The sequence below is a fragment of the Phyllostomus hastatus genome, unplaced genomic scaffold (genome assembly GCF_019186645.2).
Source record: "Phyllostomus hastatus isolate PE091 unplaced genomic scaffold, TTU_PhHast_1.1 phas_contig_283, whole genome shotgun sequence".
In the NCBI taxonomy this organism is placed as follows: Eukaryota; Metazoa; Chordata; class Mammalia; order Chiroptera; family Phyllostomidae; genus Phyllostomus; species Phyllostomus hastatus.
This window is the reverse complement of record NW_025333833.1, coordinates 7,447,705-7,468,200: the sequence shown is the minus strand read 5'-3', so window position 1 is coordinate 7,468,200 and position 20,496 is coordinate 7,447,705. Positions and strand designations below refer to the sequence as shown.

Sequence of the window (20,496 nt, the reverse complement as noted above, 5' to 3'; positions counted from 1 at the left end):
CCTGTCTCTAAAAATCAGTAGGCGTGTCCTTGGTTGAGGATTTTTTAAAAAGAGAGAGAGGCACAAATTACGATGGCAGGAAGAGTTGACTTAGGAGAGCCGCAGAATGTGGGGTGGAAGAGAGGGTGCTGGGAAGGCTGATTTGCTAAAATCTTGGTGTGATTTGAAGTAGCTCTTTCCAAGTCTCCATCACTGAAGAACCAGTCCCCAGTCGTCCCTCCTGCCTTCTCCCTCCTCCTGTACCTTCCTCAGGGTCTGGGGGAAAGTATTGGGGATTTGGTTTTCATAGACCTGACTGTCGTTCAGCTTCTGCCTCTCCCAGTTGTGTGACCTCAGCCTGTTTACAGACTTGCCTAAATCTCAGCTTCCTGATCTTAAAGGGGGCAACTGTGCCGTGCGGTTTACATTCATAGAGCATGTAAAACAGTGTGTGGCACATGGGAGTTAGCTCTTCAGAAAACCAGGGCTGGGGAATTCTCCACCGTTGCCGTGAGACACTCCTCCCGCTTTCATTAATGAAGATGTCGAGTTCCTCAGTGGTGTGTGCCCATAACTAGTATTATTCATGGTTTACAAAGAAGGGCACGAAAGTAACCAAGAATCCTGGTTGGATTCTAAGTCCCAGTGACCCACATCCCCTGTGCAGTTTGGGAAAGATCCAGGACCAGGGAGGCCAGGTGTACCTTCCTCAATTCCCACTCATTCAGCTGGTAACTTCAACTTCCTGTTACCTCCTCATTAGCACCTTGGGAGGTAGCAGAGGCAAAGGTCTCCTCCTGCTACCCCATCATCCCCAGGGTCATGCCCAGGGTCATCCCCAGGCCCTGACAGTACAAGAGGCTCAATCTACCTTCCCTGTGCCTGGTGCTGGGATAATCAGTGTGTGTGTGTGTGTGTGTGTGTGTGTGTGTGTGTGTGTGTGCGCGCGCGCGTGCGCGCAGCCTCGCGAGTGTGTGAATGTGTTCCTTACAACAAGGTAGGCATCATTAGTTTTCCTTCTCTTCTTTTTAAGATTAGGAAACAGAGGACCAAAGAGTTGGAGTAACTTGCCAAAAGCCAAAACTGCAATTGTGTCATCCCATCCGGCCAGCCCCTGAGGGACACCTCCCATGCTCAGGAACCAGGGCGGGGTGGCAGTTGGGGTACAGGGACAAGGGCCTGGCTGTTGCATCCCGTATGAAGATGTCGGCTGGCTGGCCAGATCTTCAGCCCAGTTTGGGATTTGGTGGGCACGTGATAGGAACCTAATATTCCTCTTCATGAAGGAGTCTTCTCGGATTGGATTGGTTTGCTAAACGTATGTCATGTTCAAGTACAGCAAAATTGTTCGGAGGTTCTAACAGCGTTTATAATAAATTCTCTGACAAATAAGGGGCGATGACTCCAGGCCCTCGTGTCAGGAAGGGAATCCTAGGGCACCAGAATCCAGGACTGGGGTAACATGGCTCCCAAGCAGGTGACGTCCTCTAGAGCTGCCATTGGTCCCTGGCAGAAATTTCCAAAACCTTGCTCCTGGAGTAGAGCAGTTAACAGGGCAGGCGCTGGAGGCAGACGGCCTGGGTTCAGATCCCACTCTCCCCTTTTCTAACTCAGCGGTCTTGAGCAGATACTGGCCTCTCAGCCTCTCGGCGTCATCCTCCGTGAAACAGGTACGCTAAAAGTGTCCGACTCACGGGGTTGTTTGGAGAAGGAAATGAATTCATGCATATTAAATATGTAGCCTAGTACCTGGTAAATATTAAATGCTTAGCTTGCGATGGCTAACACAGCAAACACTTCCCCAGACTATCAGCTACCCCCTGCCCCTGTGAGTGATTTCCGCCAACTCCACCCTCACTTGCTTCGTCGTTTGCTTTGGAAATTGGGTAACAGTGGAGCTCGGCCGCCGCAATACCCTCTGGCCTAGCAGGTGCCACCCACGCCTTTCTGCCGATGCTTCTCCTACCAAATCCATCACAACGGAATAGGGTTTTAGCCATAAAGTAAAATGAAATAAAAAAGAATCTTGGAGTCAAGCCATATTGAAAATACGTGGTTGAACAAAGTTAAAATGTGTTTCTTTACTGCAGGACTTTTCGGACCCTCTGCCATTATCAGGGCTTTGTAAACCTCCAGTCGTCCAAGGCGGTGGGGGAGGGGGAGGGGAACCAAGTCCCCCAACTTTCTCCAAGCACAGACCTTTTATTTTGTCATGACATTCATTAACCACTTAAAGGCCACTAATAATCTACCAACCCGAGCTGGGTAACATTTCACTTGGATTGGCCTTAAAATGGTGTTTCTCAAAGTGTGGTCTTTTCTGTATCATCTGCTCTTAAACGGCAGTTTTCTGCATTTTACACCAGACCTGCAGAATCCGACTCTCTGAAGGAGCGGCTGAAGATTCTGCAGTCTAACGAGCTCCCCAGGTGCACACGGAAGTTTGAGAACCACTGCGTTAAAGAAAACACTTCCCTAATTGTGGGATTCTTTACATTTGAAATACTGAATACTACATTTCCCTTCATTGCAAAGATAATTTGTCAGCTCCGGAAAAAAACCATATTGTAATGAAGAGAGGGTGCTCTGGTGAGGTTTGTTTACCTGCCTAGGCCTGGAAAGTGTCCCCACGGCCAGGGAAATGTGGCAAGGCATGCAGAAGATGGCAACAAATAAGACTCCAATCCTGCCTTCAAGGTGTTTAGCGTCTGTAATGAAAAAGGGACCCAGGGACACAGTTCCGTCTCTGGCGAAGCATCGCTGCAGGACCTTGGCGGCAGTCACCGTAGCATTCAAGTTCACAAGGGTTACAGAGGATTTATTCTGGGAACCAAAGTAGGGAGAATTGCTTTCTTGGGAAATGGCTCGGTCGCAAAGGACCTACCAAGATAGCAGCTTTTGTTTTGTTTTGTGTTTTGATCTCCTTAAAAAAATGCAGCAGGAAACAGGGCACAGAAGTCAAGGAAGCAAAGGATGGGAGTAGGAAGCCAGAGGAGGCGAGACCCAATAGCTGGATGAGGTGCGGAGAGAGAAAGCCCAGCCCTGCTGACTCCGTTCGGTTTCAGGTGGGGAGTAACAGGATTAGAACGTCAAATTGCTGAGTGCTGCAGACCTGAACCATAAACCCTCTCTAAGCTACTCAGCTTTTTCCCTTGGCAGTCACTAATTAAATATTGCCTCGAAAGAAATAAAATAAAGTAAAGCCTTTGTGGAGTCAAGTAGAATTGCTTCTCATTAGCCCATAACAGGGCTGGTCATCTGGTTGACCTGCACTAGGCGCTGAGAGAGCAAAGGAACCATAGAAGAAACATCAAGGTACCAGAGGGCTTATCTTTAGCTTAAACTTTACATAATCACTTCTTGTTTCATGTGTGAACTTTGTGGCATCTTATTTTCCCATGTAATTTCTTGGCCCTAACTAGCAATAATCAAACATATGAGGGATTCCCCATCTCAGATGTATGCAGAGCTGTGAACCGGAGGGTCCTATCCGAGGACGTTATAAGTAGCATTTGAAGTCCAAAAATCATCTGTGTCCACCTGGAGGAACGATCGGGCAAAGTTTAGGAGTCCCCCCAAATCAGGGTGGCTCAACATTGCTGCCTCCTTTGCACTGGTTTCATCTGTGATCCAGATAATGTGTTTACATGTTTACGTTCTTGCACACAAAGCTTTCCATGTGGGTGCACTCCTCAGCCTCCTGTCACTCAGGTCACAGAAGCACAGTGTCTGTGTCCCAAGCTTGGTGGTTGGAACCTTTACGCTCGAATATCTGATTCTAGCACCCGAGGCCATGACAGGCCATCGTCCCCTGCGCTCCCCCCTCCTAGGCGGAACGTGTCTGCCCCTGAAGAATTGCACCCTCCCAGAGACCCATCACGGGCTCCGTGTTCTTCTGCTGTTTGCCTGCGCAAAATCTATCATTGCTCCGTATGCATATGGCATGTGTCAACTGTTTCAAAATTAGCCAATTTTCCTAAGCATAAAAGTGGATTTTTGTCATATCACATGAACCATATATCACAGAAACAAACCGGCTTTTGTTGTGGCATTTTTTTTTCTTTCCAAAATGCATTAAGTCTTTTTAAGTCACTGCCAAATCCATTTCGCTCACTGCGTTTGTGAGATACATTTAAAGGAACCAAGCCGAGGGGAAAAAAAATACTTCAGACACTGCTGTCGCCTAGAAAGAAATCTGGTTCATTACCAAATCAGCCACACCTAGGAGGCTGGATCGATTCCCCTACTTGTAAATAATCAAGACAGCCTTTGGATGCTGCCCTGCCCTCACAGTTTGTGATGGAGCAAGAAATAATCAACATAACACTGAAATGATGGAGAAAAACAAGCGCCGCTTACGGAGCCACTCTGCGCACACCAGGCCTCACGGGGAAGGCTAACTCTGCACGATGCCCTTTCATACTCGAAACGGTCCTGTGACACGAGCTTTGCTGTGTCCATTTGACAGACGCGGAGCCTGAGGCTTGTGTAGCTAAGCACCCAGCACAGCTTGCTGAACACTGGAACCCAAGTGAATCCTCCCTGAGCCTGTTCTCTCGGTGACAAGGCCATCTCGGGTGTCAGCCAGAGCCCGTTAGACCACAGGGGAGCCGCTGTGTGCTCTTGGGTGCCAGGCTTCTCCTCTCGGTGACGGTCCACGTGCGCTGTCAGGGACTCGATGGCCTTGGGTCTCTCCCAGTCGGATAAGCCCCATGGAGCTTTGGAAGGGGCGGGGGCACAGGGCCTCCCAGGTTCTCCTCCCACCAGCCCAAGGCACCGTCTCGAAGGCCGTGGATCAGAGCAGCCTTCTGCGGAGACTCCGCCTGCTCCCGCACCGTGCCTCCCCGCCTTGCCCAGGTCAGCATGGCGCAGCGCCGGGCCTGCATGGGCAGCTGTCTTTGTGGTGAGTTTTGAGGGGCCTACGGTTCCTCTCAAGAGGGAAGAACATGAGTCTCCTGCTTGGCCTAAAAATCTGTGGATTTCTCTTTCTAGCTGCTGGAGTGTTAATTGAGAGGGCAGCATATCAAATCGTTATTAGTCATTAATACTTCAGCACCAATTAGTTGATCAGGTTACTGAGAGGTGCGCAGGGCCCCGAGGGAAAGACATCATTTTGATGGTGCGGGTGGGGAGGGCTGACTTTGGGTGGCCGCAGAGGTGAGTAGGGGCTGGCAGTGGGAGGGTACACACACACACACACACACACACACACACACACACACACGTCCTTGTCCCTGTGGAGCCTGCTGGGACTTCATTTATAAGCAAGGGTTTTAGAAAAGGTACCAGCCACTCCTCAGCAACGTCCTCTGAGAACCTTTCCGGGGCCTCCACGGCCAGGGGGCGTGTAACACAGCCTTTGGCCTCTAGGGGTCTCCAGCGCCCCGAGGTTTCCGGAGGATGCTGACCTTGCTCTCTTATCCCCAAGGGCTCGAACCCCAAAGAGCTAAGATTTTAGAAAGGGACAGAGGGAGGTGCATGGAGCCCGTGGGACCCCATCACCCGCGAACACTGCTCATGCTCCCGCCCTGCCTCTGCCCGACGGCCTATTTATAGTACGCTGAATGCCGAACGCGGCGGGGGGGGGGCGGGGGGTAGAAACTGCCTGCTCCCCGCATCCTTACTGAGGCTTGAGTGTTCCTCGGCCTGGGGTGGGGCGGGGCGGGGATCGCAAGGACTCCCTCCGCAGCCCCTCCGCAGCCCCACCGCACACCGTTCCAGCAAGCCCCATCTCCAGGCTCCCGGACCGCCGCTGAGCAGGAGTCTCCACCCTCCTCAGCCCCCATCCCAGACCCGCAGCCTGGCACACCGGGTGCCGCACAGGGCCCAGGAGGGCGCGGTGGGGCAGGGTCCCCTAATCACCAAGGTCCGCCGGCCGCTGGGGCTGGACGCTGATGGCCAGGATCTCCTTGAGGTTGAGGACGAAGAAGGGACAGTGAGAGAGGACCACAGCCTGGGTCCGGGGAGACCTCAGTGCCCTGTGAAAGCAGAGCCTTTGAAGGACAGAGGGTCCAGGGAGAATGTTTCTGTCAAATCTTACAACAGGGCAGTATTGGGAAAAGCGCAAAACTCGGAGACAGGCGCCCTCGCTCCCGGTGCACGCTTGAACAGACCCCAGCTCTCTAACCCAACCCACGGTGTGGGTTTGAATCCCAACTCCACGGCTCACCAGCGGTGAGAGCTTGGATAATGGACTTACCCTCTCTCCACTTAGCTTTTCTTGTCTTCAAAATGGGGATCAGAATATCTCCTTCTCAGGGAATTGTTAGGATTGACTACCATTTCACCGCTGGTGCTACACGGGCGCCCACCACGCGGCGGGCGTTTCCCCGCACGCCCTGAATTTCACGCATCCTCGCCCGCCGAGAACAGGGGGGGACAACGGCGATTTGTCCCGGGCTCACTGAACTTCACAGCTGTGTGGCGGTTGGGGAGAATCTCAGTTCAAAATCAGTGTGGCATGGCACCTGTTATTTGAAATCAACCTCAAGTCTTGCTTTTTAAAGGAATTCTGGGGCATGGTGATTTCCAGTGTGTCTGGAACAACCTTTAGGTGCCCAGAAGGCAACTCAAGGACCACCTGTGGGTGAGGAAGGAGAAGTGACATGTGGGGGCCTCCAGGGCCACTGCCACGGGGCGTGGGTCTGCTTTCATCTGCTTCACATGTTGGGGTTCTAAGTAAGGGTTTATTTATCTCCTGCTTTCGTAAAAGGTTAAAAACCACTGCTAATAGACGTTCTTGTGTAATTCAGGGAAAACTTTCCCTCCAAGCCGAAGGACACTCAAATCTGATTTTGTTTTGGAAGCCTGCTCTTTTGAAAAGGCGCACACCTGTGTTCAGAAGCAGAGGCACTCGACATCCTCAGCCCACACGCACGCGGTGCCCCGCGTGGGAAGCATGGCGCTGGCAGCTGGGCGGCACTTCCGAACGGGCACCAGCCCGCTCGCCCCGTCCTGGAAACCCCCCGAGGGGTCTCCCCAGTGCCTGCAGCCCACTCCTGACTGAGGCAGCCCCGGCCTGGGGGCAGTGACCCTGACCCTGACCTTGGCCATGCCCTACCCTTGAGCATGACCTAAAAGCAGTGATCACGGTGCAAAGCCCAATATTGAAGATCATGTGCTTTGGGATCCGACAGACCTGGGTTCACCTCTGAGCTGCGCCTCTTCCCTCCTTCGCGTGACCTCAGGTCAGTTACCTAATCTCCCTGAACTTGAATTTCCTCGTCTATCCACAGACGCTCACGACCCTCCTCGGAGGGCTGAGAGATGATTAAATGAGACAGTGGCCGGGAAGCACTTCGCGGGGTGCCCGGCCTGTGGCGGCTATGGCCAGGAATGCCCTGATTCACTGGCATCGCCGGCAGGTGCTGAAGCCACTCCCTGACCCCGAGCACAGCAAACCCCGCCCTTGCTCTCCATGGACGTCGGTGTCATACTTGGGGACACAGATCACCCGCTGCCACTTCCTGAGTGCCCATCGTGTGGCAGGTAACTTGGCCGAAGTTTCTAAATCTTTCTTTTCTACTCTTCATGATGGTTGGGCAAGATAAGGGATTGTGTTTCCATCTCACTAGAGGGGATATTGAAGTTCAGAGAGGTTGTGTGACATATCTAAGGTCACACAGGACGTGACCAGACTGGACGGAAGCCCACGTGCATCGGACCCAGGCCCGGAAGTAGGAGGCCTTTGTCCGCACCTCGCCGGCTCTCGGCGCTTTCCGGCAGAGTCTGAACGTCAGCTGCTCTCCGCTTTGTCGTCCGTAATGTCAGTCTGTCCACAGGGATGTCACCTACTTCATAAGGCTGTGATAAAAACTGGATAAAGATAGTCTAAGTAGAAACGAACACTTTTTATCCTAGAGTAGGCTTTGGATGGAGATCAAATATGTATGAAGCTACCCTATCTGTTTTACCTGCCAATCAAATGGCTTCTTTTTTTTAAAGATTTTATTTATTTATTTTTAGAGAGGGAAGGGAGGAAAAGAGAGAGAGAGAGAAACATCAATGTGTGGCTGCTGGGGGTCATGGCCCGCAACCCAGGCATGTACCCTGGCTGGGAATCGAACCTGCGACACTTTGGTTCGCAGCCCGCGCTCAATCCACTGAGCTATGCCAGCCAGGCAAATGGCTTCTTTTTTAATCTCACTATGAGAAATATTCATAGAGAAGATAATACGTATTGTGAATATACATGTGGTGTGGCATGTGTGTATATGTGCATATGTGTGTGTACATTTATGTAGATGGATATGGAAAGTTATAGGACAAACTACCACCTGGTCAAAACCAGAACAGCCAGCACCTCAGGAGCGCCCCCTTCTTGGCGTCCCTCCTGAACTAATTCCCATTTTCCCTACAGTCCAATTCATTTCTCATCTTGTTAAGAAATAATTTTTTGTTCCGCTTTTGCTCATGTCTCTGAGTTGTCTCCAGCCTTTTTGCTGTGCCCATGCCTGTCCCTTTCCTAAGGTTCTGAGTGACGTGTCCTTCCCAGGACGGGAGTAAAGTGTAGTGGTTCTCCGGAGCTGGGAGGCGGGTGATGTGTGTGTGTCTGCACCGTCTTCCTCCGTGGGGAGCAAACCAGGTGACTCGTAAGGTATGTCCTAGCCCCAGAGAACTGGAAGGACAAATGGATTGGTGGGGGAGAGGTCTGGGAACATCCGGACAGTTTGCTGCTGCCCAGGGTCACCTGGGGTCAAGTCTGGTCCCTTCGGTGGTCAGGGGCAGGGGTCGTGCAGGGAGAGCCGTGGTTACACCAAGTGCACGGTTCCTCTTCGCCAGAACCCCAGACTCTCCCCCAGCCTGGGATGACTTCTCCTTCCCCAGTGGACAGGTCAGGCCTCGGTGTGAAAGTTCCCTCCTGGAAGAAGCCTTTCCCGATCGCCACCTCGGTCACCCTCTCCTGCAGTACTCTAGTTTAATCACCTTAAATTCTCTCATTCATTTCTTTGTTCCCGTGTTCGTTTCTCTGGATACCATAGTGATAGGCAGTATGGACTCAACAGCTAAGCTGGGTTAGAATGCCAGCTACACACCTCTTAGCTCCGTGGCCTCGCCCTAATTCTTTCTTCCACTTGTCTGGGCGCCACCTCATCATTTGTAAGATGGCAGTATAGGATTCATTGCAGTGGGAATGGCCGCATCATTCGGAGAAGTCAACGAGTTAAGGTGCGTAACACCTCTCAGTACAGAGCCCGGTACAGAAGCGCTATTCGAGTGTGTGCTATAATCAGTGATGTTAACAATAATCATTCTTGCGATTACCAGCCCATCTTCCCTCTACAGCTGAGCGACTCCATGGCATGACTTTTGTCTGCCGTTCACTGTTGAACCCCTAGTGCCCAAGGAGAGTCCCTGGCACATACTTACAATCATATGCCGAGCCCTTATTTCCTGAGAACTGTGTCCTACAGTCCAGATCCCAGCCTGCCTCTGAGTGCCCGAGGTGGCCACGTGCAGCAATCGTTACAGTGTGGTGGGCACCGGGCAGAACAGGGTTTATGTCAGATGTGTGGGAGTGCATGGGGGAAGCTGATTGATTCTCTCCCAGAGTCCCAGGGAAGTCTTCGCAGAGGAGATAATCTTTAGAATCTTGAAGCTCAGTAACCCTCAGGGAACAGGGAGCGGGGCAGGGGGAGGTCCTGCAGGTAAACGGCGCAGCATGGCTGCCCGCAGCCCTGGAGCGTCCAGGGAGGTGCCCGCTGCTTCAGATTGCAGAAGGTAAGCAGGGAGTGAGGAGATGTGAGCAGAGGCGGTGCAGCCAGCTCGTGAAGAATCTCCTGTTTGCCGCACTGAGGGATTGGGGTTTCATTCTGACAGCAGCGGGAGTCCCTGGAGAGCTAGGATAGGGGGAAGCACAGTCCCATTTCCCAAGATCACCCTCGCTGCAAGGAGGAGGCTGGACTGGCTGGCCTTCCAGGGAAGAAACAGGGAGACCAGGTGCTGGGCGAGTCCAGGTGAGAAGGAGGAGTGGCCAACAAAAGAGTGGGGGTGTGTGTGGCTTTGAGGGACCCTTAGAAGGTGACCCTTATCAGGTCCCGGGGATAGATCCCCTGTGAGGGGCCACGTGAGAGAAAGTGGGGCCCAGGACCACCCTTATTTCTGCATTGTGCTTCTGAGGGTTTGGTCGGGAACTTGGAGGAGGGAATCGGTTTACATTGTGCATAATGAGTTCACCTTTGGACATTCTAATCTTGGCGACACCAAAGTCAAGACGTTGGCAAAGATAGGATGTTGGCATTTTCGGAGTATCTACCATGTGCCTGGAACTGTGCTGGCCCCTGTGTGTATTTTATCTCATGTAACATTGAAAACAACACTTGGGAAGACAAGACATTATCATTTTTTATTTTATAGATGATGAAACACAGGCTCAGAGGGGTATGATTCCTACTCCACATAGTTAACATTGAAGAACAATGAGTAGACCGGTTTGATTGAGCAAGACTGAATGAGGTGCACACAGAGAGAAGGATTAGAAGGGGAAGTTACTGAGATATCTGGGGACAGAGCTCGGAAAACTTCGAGTGGTGATATTAAGCATTCCACAGGGGGGTTGTGAGACCCAGCTGCGAGAAAGCGTGGAAAATGTTTTGTAAACTGTGGAATGCTGGCAAAGATGAGAAGTGCAGGTTATGGCCAAGCCTTACTGCAACGGGTAATAATAATGAGTGCATTGCAATGGTCAAGTCTGTAATTATTAAGTACAATTCAATCAGGATGTCTTCTCCCCATTCCTCTGGCTGATTGGCCCACAAAAGAGTCTTGAACACAGACAGCATGTCTGTCTTTGGCCAACCCTGCCTTCCTAGCCCACCCACCCCTGCCCTGCGCTGCACACACACACTGTCTGCGTGTCTGGTTGGAAGGAGAGCTCTCAGAAGGAAAGAGGATAATGTGGCAGAGGTGAGTGAGGAGGAAGAAGGGGATTAGAAAATCAAACACACCCAGCTGATCCCAACTATTGTGTCCTCACACTTTGGAGTGAAACCCTAAAGATAATTTATTTGGTTATCTCCACTGTCGGGCAGAAACTCAAACATATTAGGATGAAGGGACCAGGTCCGCCGACCCACTGGTTGTTCGCATGTAAAATGACAGCCGTGATGCTCCTCGAATGCTTTGGGTGGGCCCAGTGTGTGGACAAGGTCCCTTAGGTACGAGCCAGTGTAAGCTACCTGTGGCCTCCTTGGCCTTGGACTTCAGGTGTCATCCCTCCCTCTGCGCTCTCTCTTCCCACGTCTCAGGCTCCCCCTGACTCTCGTCTCAGCAGGGCCCTGACCAGCACTGTCCAAACAATATGTAATGCAAGCCACATACTTGATTTCACTTTCCCAGGACCCCCGTTAAAGAGTGAAAGGAGATGGAGGAAATGAATCTTGGTATTTTTTTATGTAATCCGACCATTTTAACATGGAAACAATATTTAAAAATTACTGATGAGATATTTTCTTTTTTATTTCTATTTATTTTTTAAAGATTTTATTTATTTATTATTTTTAGAGAGGTGGAAGGGAAGGAGAAAGAGGGAGAGAAACATCAATGTGTGGTTGCCTCTCACATGTGCCTTAATGGGTACCAGGCCTGCAACCTAGGCATGTGCCCTGCCTGGGAATCAAACTTGCGACCCTTCGGTTCACAGTCTGGCATTCAGTTCACTGAGCCACACCAGTCAGGGCTATATTCTTTTTTTTTAAAATGATGTCTTCAAAATTCATTGTGTGTTTTACACGGACAGCACACTTTCAAGTGCCCAAGCTCCACGTGGGGCTGGCAGCCAGTGTCGCTAGAGCTAGGTCTTGTGGGGTGTCGGGCTGCCCATGCCCTTTGCTCAAGCCACTCCCCAAATAGTTGCAATTCATGGGACCTTCAGTAGAAGGAATGATGGAACTGGCTGTTATAGATTCCACGCGGTCTTCACGTTACTCAACTTTATTCCCATCTGCATGGCAGAGTGACGATTTCAGGAGAGATCCAACTGCATTCTAATTGGTCAGATGAGACCTGCCCTCCGCAGCCCCTAGTCCGCAGCATAACTGAGCTGACAGCCTCTTCACTCCTAAGGAAAGAGGCTTTAGTCACAGTCACTAACCACACCCAGGGCCCTGGACCTCTGTCCTAGCCCCCACACGGGGCCCTGGATACTCCCAAATAATAATGAAAAAAGGTGGAGGTCCCACTCTCCAGCTGCATGGTCATTTAAGATGAAAGCAAGGCCTAGGGGAGGGTTTTCAAGAACAAGTACATGTCCCTCAGGACTTGTCCCTGGGGCGAACTCCTGGGACTAAGCAATCAAACAGGCTGGATTCTTGGGGATTTTCCTCTTGATCTGAGAGCAAATAGGATGTGACTTTAGGCGAGCCATTCCACTTGCAGTGCCTGTTAGGGACTTCCTCCATGTTGGAATGGGGCCATCCTGCAACCAGGGACATGCTGGGTGAACAGGTGTCTCAAACCCCATGAAGACCAATGAATAAGGTGGTTGCCCCACCAGCTCTCTCCCAGGACCTTTGCTTTCCCTTGACCTTTCCTGCAGGAGACTGGGCCCACCGATGGAGCAAATGAGTATGGCTGACCGGTCACAGCCATCCCCGGGTGGTCGGCAGCCCTTGGCCCTTCCTTGGGCTGCCCGGGCTGGCAGCCTGCCTCTCCCCTCTGCTGCTCAGTGGAGCAGTCACGGTACCCGTGGTGCAGCTGCAGGCGATCCCGCACCCCACCCCCTCTGCTTTCTGTGGCCTCCTCCTTTGTGACTGCTACAGCATATGTTTTATTAAAAGGAAAAGAGGAGGGAGGCAAGAGGTTATGTACATGGGCGTGCTCGAGAATCTTAAGATTGAAAATCTCCTGCTCAGTGTGAAATGCCTGAGGGCTTTGGCATTTTGCCGCCTCTAAGTAAACCCCAACAGGGACTTTTGGGTGGGGAGACAGGAAGTGGAAGAAAAGCAAGGTTCTCTCTTAGGAGAGTCCTCCTCTAAAATATGAGAAGGTTCTTCTCTTGTTCTCTTGAAATTTGCTTGCATGCACTCCAGGTCTTCATCCAGTTTTTTTTTTTTCTTTGATAAGGTACTGATAAGCTCTCTGACCTTGAGCTCTGTTTTTCCCACAATGCATGGCTTAGGCTCATGGAGAGTGGGTGGAAGGTGAGGTCATTTTCAATGCCTAGTGAGATGGCCCACATTTCAGTCCTCTGTCTGCTCCGGGGAGCTGCTTCCTCTAGGCCAATGCGTGCTTCCAATAATCAACCCAAGCGTAGGGTCTTTCGAGGAGGATGCGAGTGGAGAAGTGGCACAGGGTGACCCGCCCCGCCCCCGTCACGTGATCCAGCCCTTTCAACTTGTGCTGCCCTCAGCACCTCTGCCAGCTGGCGCCCTTCCCCTTTTTACTCCCTTTTTCAACAAATCCCCCTCCAACACCACCGCCCCTCCATCACGGCGCAATACAAACGATCCCTCCTTGCACGACTGATAGATAGCTCTCATTATCGGGACAAATCAATTGCAGATTAATTAGGTCAGCCTCACGAATCTCTGCTATTGAGTGGCTGCTTAGAATGTAGATTGCCATTTGCCTTCTCCCAGATGGAAGCCTGTTTTCCTCACCAGACTGTAAGATCACTGAGGGCAAAAGCAAGGTGTGCCCCTCAGGGCCCCGAGGCCAGTGCCAGAGGAGAAGCCGTCTGTCTCTGCAACCTCCTGTCCCTGCAGAGTATAGAGAAGCCCAATCACATCCCAGTTGCGAGATCAAGCTGGTCCTTGGGAGAAGTCCTGGAGCCTGGGGTTGCTTTAGCAGTGAGCAGAACTGCCCCCCCCCCCCCCCCGCCCTGCCCAGGTTCCCTTCATTGCCCTGTGGCCCTGAGTAAAAGCAGTTGGGTCACCATCCCCAGGCTCCTCTGCCCTTGCTTTTCCAAGAAGGAGGCTGGAATCATTCTAGCTCTACTTCTTAGGGTAATCAAAGATTAATGAGACAATAAGCCATGTGAGGATTAATTAGGTGAGCTCCCTACAATGCTCGCAGCCCTTTGGAAAAGGATGTCGTTATAAAATGTAGACAAGGTCTTATTTAAGAGAAAGAGTTGAATTGCCAAAAATACACTGCACAGTGGGGAAAACAAACCACTAAGCAGGAAACCTCAACACTAAGCATCCCAGTCAGCAGAAAGTGCCCACGCAGATGTCTCCATCCCTCCAGATTACTTCTTGTTTGTGAGCGGGGAGGATTGTGGAGCTCGTTGGGGAGGAGGGGATCTCTTTAACATGACGCTCCCCAGCGGCCAGCCTGTGCCTGGGGAGAGGGGATCAGAAGGAGCTGATGACGCAGGGGCGTTCTTTGCCCTCTGGCCTTGCCTGGTAAACAATCTGTTAGGAGGCCAGGAAGGAGCACCCAGAGGATGATCTTTAAGGGCCAGAGAGGAGCAGCTGCTCCCCAGCCTTGAGACTGGCCCAGGGCTACCAGCGCAGGTTCGCTCCTCCCTTCCCAGCCCTTCCCTCCTCGCCTCCTCTGGTGCCCACACTGCAGCACACATCACCCCATTCTGAGAGCCAAAGCTGGCCCCGTTTTGGCTGAGGAGGGAGAAGCCAGAGCCAGGGATGCTTCTGTCTTCCCTGTGGCTGCAGCCCACCTGTCAAGCCCTGTGGGGGCAGCTGCCCTCCGGCAGGGAAGCGCACGGCCTGACATGTGCTCCCTTTTCCTCAAACACCTCACAGTATCCACGCTCTGCACCAGCCCCAATCCCATCCCTCCTCCAGAAGCCAAGCGGGCATCGGGCATCGTTTGCTAAAGTAGGCAGCAGCAGCGACATCAGTAAGGTTCCAGGATCAAGTGGGAGCCTTGCTCGGTCATGCCCCCAAGGCTGCAAAGCAACTTATTCTGGCTGAGAGGGAACTCCAGGAGGCCTGCCTTAAACAAATAGCATACCCACAACTGTGTGAAGTCGAAAGGGAAAAGACACCAACTCCAGCATCCCTCTGCTGTCTCCTGATGTCATCAGACTGCCCCCCAGGGGATTCTGTAAAATACTTGAGCTGCTGGGTTAACACCGGCAGTGCATGCATTCGAGAGAGAGCATGGTCAGAGGGTCCCTTCCACATGCCCATGTCTGCAGAAGGACAGAGCTACTTGACTGACAGTGTGCCTTTTCACCTCCTGATGGTCTATGCTGACAAATCACTGTCCCTGCTGGATGAGGCCCAGATGACCCAGCTATAAGCAGGCTGTTTTCATTGCTCTCCTTCTCACGATACATTTCTTTCTGCTCAGGGCACCGGCTCCCTGGGCTGGGAAGAGCACACACACAGTTCTTCCTGGAGGGATTTGTTCAATCACGTTTACAGTGCATTGGCTTGATTATTAGTTACCATTTATTTGGCTTAGGTCTATATACCCCGGATAAATATGTCCCAGGCAGAGGGACTGCTTGGTGAGGAGAAAACTCCTCTGGGCTGGAACAGCAGTTCCCAAGTTCAGGCTCCTACGAGGAAGGAGCAGTCCAGCATCTGGGGCCCGGGCAGAGAGCCGCGCATGCATGGTGCTGTCGGCAGCCCGCTTCCTGCATACAGCTGTGAGCACAGGCACACACACACACAACCACAGGCGCGCCAGACGGTGCATCCAGACCAACACGGAGATGGCTGGATAATGTCAGCACGCCCCTCCTTCCAGCATGCAGCCAGCCCCAACTCAATCAGTGGGCTCCTGCCACCACCCTGGGGAGACGATTTGCCGCCTATGGGGCTCACTCTTCAGAAATTTTTTTCTTAGCTGCATGTGCCTGGGAGAAAGAGACGGGCCTCTGCAGGCATGCCATGAAGCTGTATGAACATGTGAGCATCTATGTTCATCTCCATAGCACATAGCATGACCTCAGCTCTTCGGGGTCCTTCTCAAACATCATGAACCGCCTACGGTCTCTGCCCGGCAGGCAGGAGTCCTCGTCATTTTCTGGGATTGTGCAGCCCAATTGGATTTTCTGGAGCTAATGGGAGTTGCACCAACTTTGAGGACTTAAACCAGGCAAAAGCAATATAGGTCAGGCAGAGTGCCCAAGCCCTGTGACAGCCATGCGACACCATGAAGCAGGAACAGGGCCATCTCCAGAGCGACACCCCCAAGTGCACCGCTCAGCCCCACCAAACAAACTATGAGACGGGATCCTTCCTTCTGCCTGCAGCTGCCAGATAACAGGGTTATAAGAGGGCAAATGACCCCCCTGCCAAGGGACACACCGAAAGGACAACGAACAGGGGACAGAGGGGAAACCACCCAAACCCTGCACTGTTACCTTGGATCCTTGCAAGAGCCCTCCTGGCTGTATCAGCTGCTCCCCAAACCTCCGCTGACGGGGAGGAGACTCCTAAAAGATTCCAGGTTTTTGTGCAACATCTCCAGTGGCAGCTTTCCAAAGTTTCTACTTCATGATTTCTTGTGACTCTTTCTCATTTGGGGAAACGCGAATGCCTCCCCTTCAGCTTGTGAGAGAGAAGGGAAGTCTTTTTCCAAATTCTCTTGCTCCCCGCTCTGCCACGGCTGCCGCTGCTAGACCTCTGGCCGGCTGCCTTCCCGCTGAGCAGCCGGGATCCCAGGCACCCAGAGCAGGCTGGAAGTGGGGCTTCGGCGCTGGGTCCGGGTGCACGCGGGGCGGAGAGGGAAGGAAAGTGCAACGCCCGATCAGGGGAGTCCCCTGTCCCTCCACCGAAGAGGAACCCAAGATCTCGTCTTCCTCGCAACTCTGAAGGGATTCACCCGCCCTCTCTCTCTCCCGAAATCACTGCCTCGCACATGGGCAAAGCCCGTTCCTCCGGCTTCAGCGCTCGCTCGGCTGCCCGCCGACCTGTCCCTGCACTCGCTCCGCACGGCAGGTGCCCATCCCCGGTCCAGGGCGAACGGGATGCTCCGGCGCAGTGGAGGCGCTTCCCCAGCCGCCGCCAGCAGCTTCCGAGGCAGGCGGATTCCGGCCCCGGCTGCAGCCGCGCGTCCCCGCTCGGACTCCGCGCTCCGCACCTAAGCAGTGTCACCTGCAGACTCAGACACCAGAGGAGTGTCTTAAGATAACAATGCTGCCGGGCCTGCCTCTCTCTCCCTTTCTTATGCACGTAGCTTGGCAGCCAATGGGACACAGCACCACAGTCCCCACGGGCGCCCATTGGCTGGCGGCTTGGCAGGGGGCGGGCTCGGAGCCTCCCCGCCGTCTCCTTCGGTCGGCGGGCAGGCGGGGAACCGGCTCCCTTAACCCTCTCGCCTTGCAGCAGAGACTTCGGTGTGGGTATGGAGGGCTTGGATGCAGTCTGGGCTGGGAGTGGGAGAGTGTAAGAGGCTGAGGAAAAAGAAGAAGCTGGGGAGCTAGTGACATTTTTTTTCTCATCTTCCTGAGTTACAATAACCATTTGTCCCAGCCCGTTTTGTTTGCTTAACTAGAACTCCCAGATATAGGGACTCATCTGAGTCATTCTCCTTCTAATCTGAGGTTTTGTTCCATTCTTTTTGTGTACTTTAGCTGCTGGGTCCTGAATTGCTTAATTAGAAAAGAGCCCCCAAGTGAGAAATACTTATGTCACTCTGTGTGTGTGTGTGTGTGTGTGTGTGTGTGTGTGAGAGTGTGAGAGAGTGTGTGTGAGTGAGTGAGAGAGAGTGAGTGAGAGAGAGAGAGAGAGAGAGAGAGAGAGAGAGAGAGAGAGAGAGAGAGAGAAGATAGGAGACATTCAGAAGAGTAGAGAGAGAAACAGATTTCGAGACTTAGAACAGCTAAATCAAGAAACATTCTGTCCCCAGACCAGGATGGTAGAGACAGAGGCAAGAAGAACTCCTGGCGAGAAACGGAGCAGGGAAATGCCCAGCCTCCGAAAGAGGGAATTGTTGTGCCTGTGCTGTTTTCCTTCTGCGTGTCTCCTTCCACTTCAGTGAGTGGCAGGAAGAGGGACCGTGCATCTCCATTTGGTTTTTAAAGGGAGACCAGAGACTCAGAACAGGACCAGCCTTGTTCCCGTGAAGCAGGTGCTGTAGCCGAGCCTGTGAATGGCAGGGTGGGGGTGGGGAGAGAGGGGGAGTGATGTTAACTTTGAATCAAAGGGTGTAACATATATCCTTTATGTCTGCACGAGGATGCAAAACTGAATAACGTCCAGCCAACTCGCATACTACATTAAATTTTGGGCAAGAGCTTGGGGTTGGAGCTGGCGAAGGAGTTTGGGGGTTTCACAGAGGGCCATGTGGCAGGAGAAATACAGAAAGAATTCACGGTCAGAAAGGGAGAGAAGTGTTTGATTTAGTTCCTTAAGTGAAGAGCAACATCAAAAGATCGTTTGGTTGGAAAAATGAAAGAATGCAGAGGTTTAATAAACATCAAAGTAATATTAATCAGGATTAGCTAAAAAGCATCAAGGAGCCCAGTGTTCTGAATGAATGGAGGAAAATTAGAAATAGTCCTCATATACACACCCTTGGTCCCACCCACCCATCACTTTCACCTGTGTTCCCTCCTCTGCATCTTACACAGGTTTGACCCTCCTTCTCCATCCTGTAGGCATTTGGTTGCCTAAGCTACAGAATGTTTCAGAGTGGTGGTCTCAGAGGATCTCCAGCTCTCCTATTGGATAAAATACCCAACTCAACCAGTGGCAGCCTAAATCTGTTGCTGTCTGCCTGCTATTTACTCCTGTGCTCCTTAGTGACAGAGGCTCCCTGAGCTTGTCCCAGGTGATAAGACATTAAGTGTTGGGGCTCTCATAAAATTGGAGAAGGGAATGAGTAAAGGGAAGAGGTAGTTGAGCAAATTGTTACCAATTTCAATGGAAAGAAAGTTAAATTTTCCAAGGTGTCTAAGGGAAAAGGAAATGGGGTGAAGTTGAGAGACAAGAAAACAACTGGGGAAAAAAAAAACTTGCCTGTACTTTCTTCTCCTATGGATTCCTAAGCCCTGTAAAAAAATCTGATTTAATATACATTAAAAAATTCTACAAGTGTACAGTTTGATGACTTTTTGCCTATATCTGTGTCAGTGTGAACACTCTCCACATAATTTCTGGCACTCCGAGAAGTTTGTCTCGCCCTTCTCCCCAGTGATAACCAGTATTGGGATTTTCATCTTCAAAGATGAATGTTATCTGTTCTTGAATTCCATAAATATAGTCTTAGACTAGACTCTCTCATTTCTGGTTTCTTTCATTTATCAGTTTGTGAGATTAACCCATGTACTTGAGTGTTTACTTTTTATTGCTGTGTAGTATTTTGTTACATGACTCTATGACATTTATTCTCCAAGTGAGGCATATTTGGATTGCTTCCATTTTTTGTCTATTACGAGTAAACCTGGTCTGAATGTTCTTGTGCATGTCTTTTGGTAGACATGCAATCATTTATCCTGAGTATTCTGCTAAGAGTGGAAATCACTTAACTTGCTTCTGGCTACTACATGGGGAAAAAAAACCTCACGCAGAAGATTCTGAAACCTACATTCTTTCTGCAGTAATTGAATAAGCAGATAATAGCAAAAGCTATCACACTGAGCACCAACTAAATGCCTAAAATATGTCAGCTCCTCTATACGTAATCTCATTTCCTTCTCACAACTATTCTAAAAAGCATGTTTTATTGTTTCTATTCTGCTAATGGGAATATCGACTGTAATACATTCTGTCAAAAAATAGCCCTTGGCCTCCTAAAGCATGTGTGTGTGTGTGTGTGTGTGTGTGTAAGTCCCCCGTGAGGGGAGCTCCGAGAAAAGGAAGCGATGGAAGGTCTTACAGCACTGATGAAGCTGGGTGTGGCCTGCAGGGATGGGACAAGCTGGAGAACCCCAAGTGGTGTGTTCCAGGGGGACAAAATGCATGGGAAGAGTAAAATTGAAAAACGGGCTTTAATCTGGCTGGGTTGTGCTATGTGTGTTGTGGGGTGGGGGCGGGGAGGGAAGGATAGTGTAGTAAGCAATAAATCTAAGAGAATAAATAAGCATGAGATTTGGAAGAGTTTTTACATTTCTAAGCCATGCTTGAACTTATTCCCATGGGCAGCAGAACCTTTAGAATGGCTTAAGAAAGCAAGATTTCCTGAAGATCAGCCCGCTAGCTGTGTGAGGAATAGGTTACCAGCAGGGGAAGCATTGGGAAGCTATTAAGAGTCAAGAAGCAAGGCCATTGGTACTCGAATGCGGGGAGCTGGATCTCAGGAGAGAGTCCGGTGGGGGATAACAGAAACTGATACGTGACAGTGTCTTAGTGAATATAAACACTTGCACCTGTATTATCTCAAGCCTATGGGGTGGGCAGCAACCACCGACCCCATTTCATGCAGGAGAACACTGAAGATAGGAATGGTCCAGGCTCACCCCCAAACAGGCAAATTACGGCGTTGAGACTTGAACCCAGTTCTGTGGTTTCACTACATTGCATTGGCTGTACACGAAGGTAAAGACTGAAAAGCATAGAAATTTCTTCCAGTCCCATGGAAACGTGCAACATGACACAGTACAGCTGGCTGGTTTCTGTGAACGTCAACTTCTCTTCCATCTCTAGGTGTTTAATTCCTTAA

General features: G+C 51.2%; 1 protein-coding gene across 1 annotated transcript in view; it reads right to left on the bottom strand.

The window, feature by feature from the left end:
* Positions 1–16,982, bottom strand: part of BRINP2 (BMP/retinoic acid inducible neural specific 2) — a 92,633-nt gene extending 75,651 nt beyond the window's left edge. Inside the window, exon 1 of the mRNA XM_045838352.1 lies at positions 16,256–16,982. The gene's annotated coding sequence lies outside the window, so the exon portion shown is untranslated. The remainder of the gene's footprint in view (positions 1–16,255) is intronic.
* Positions 16,983–20,496: the final 3,514 nt, after the last annotated feature.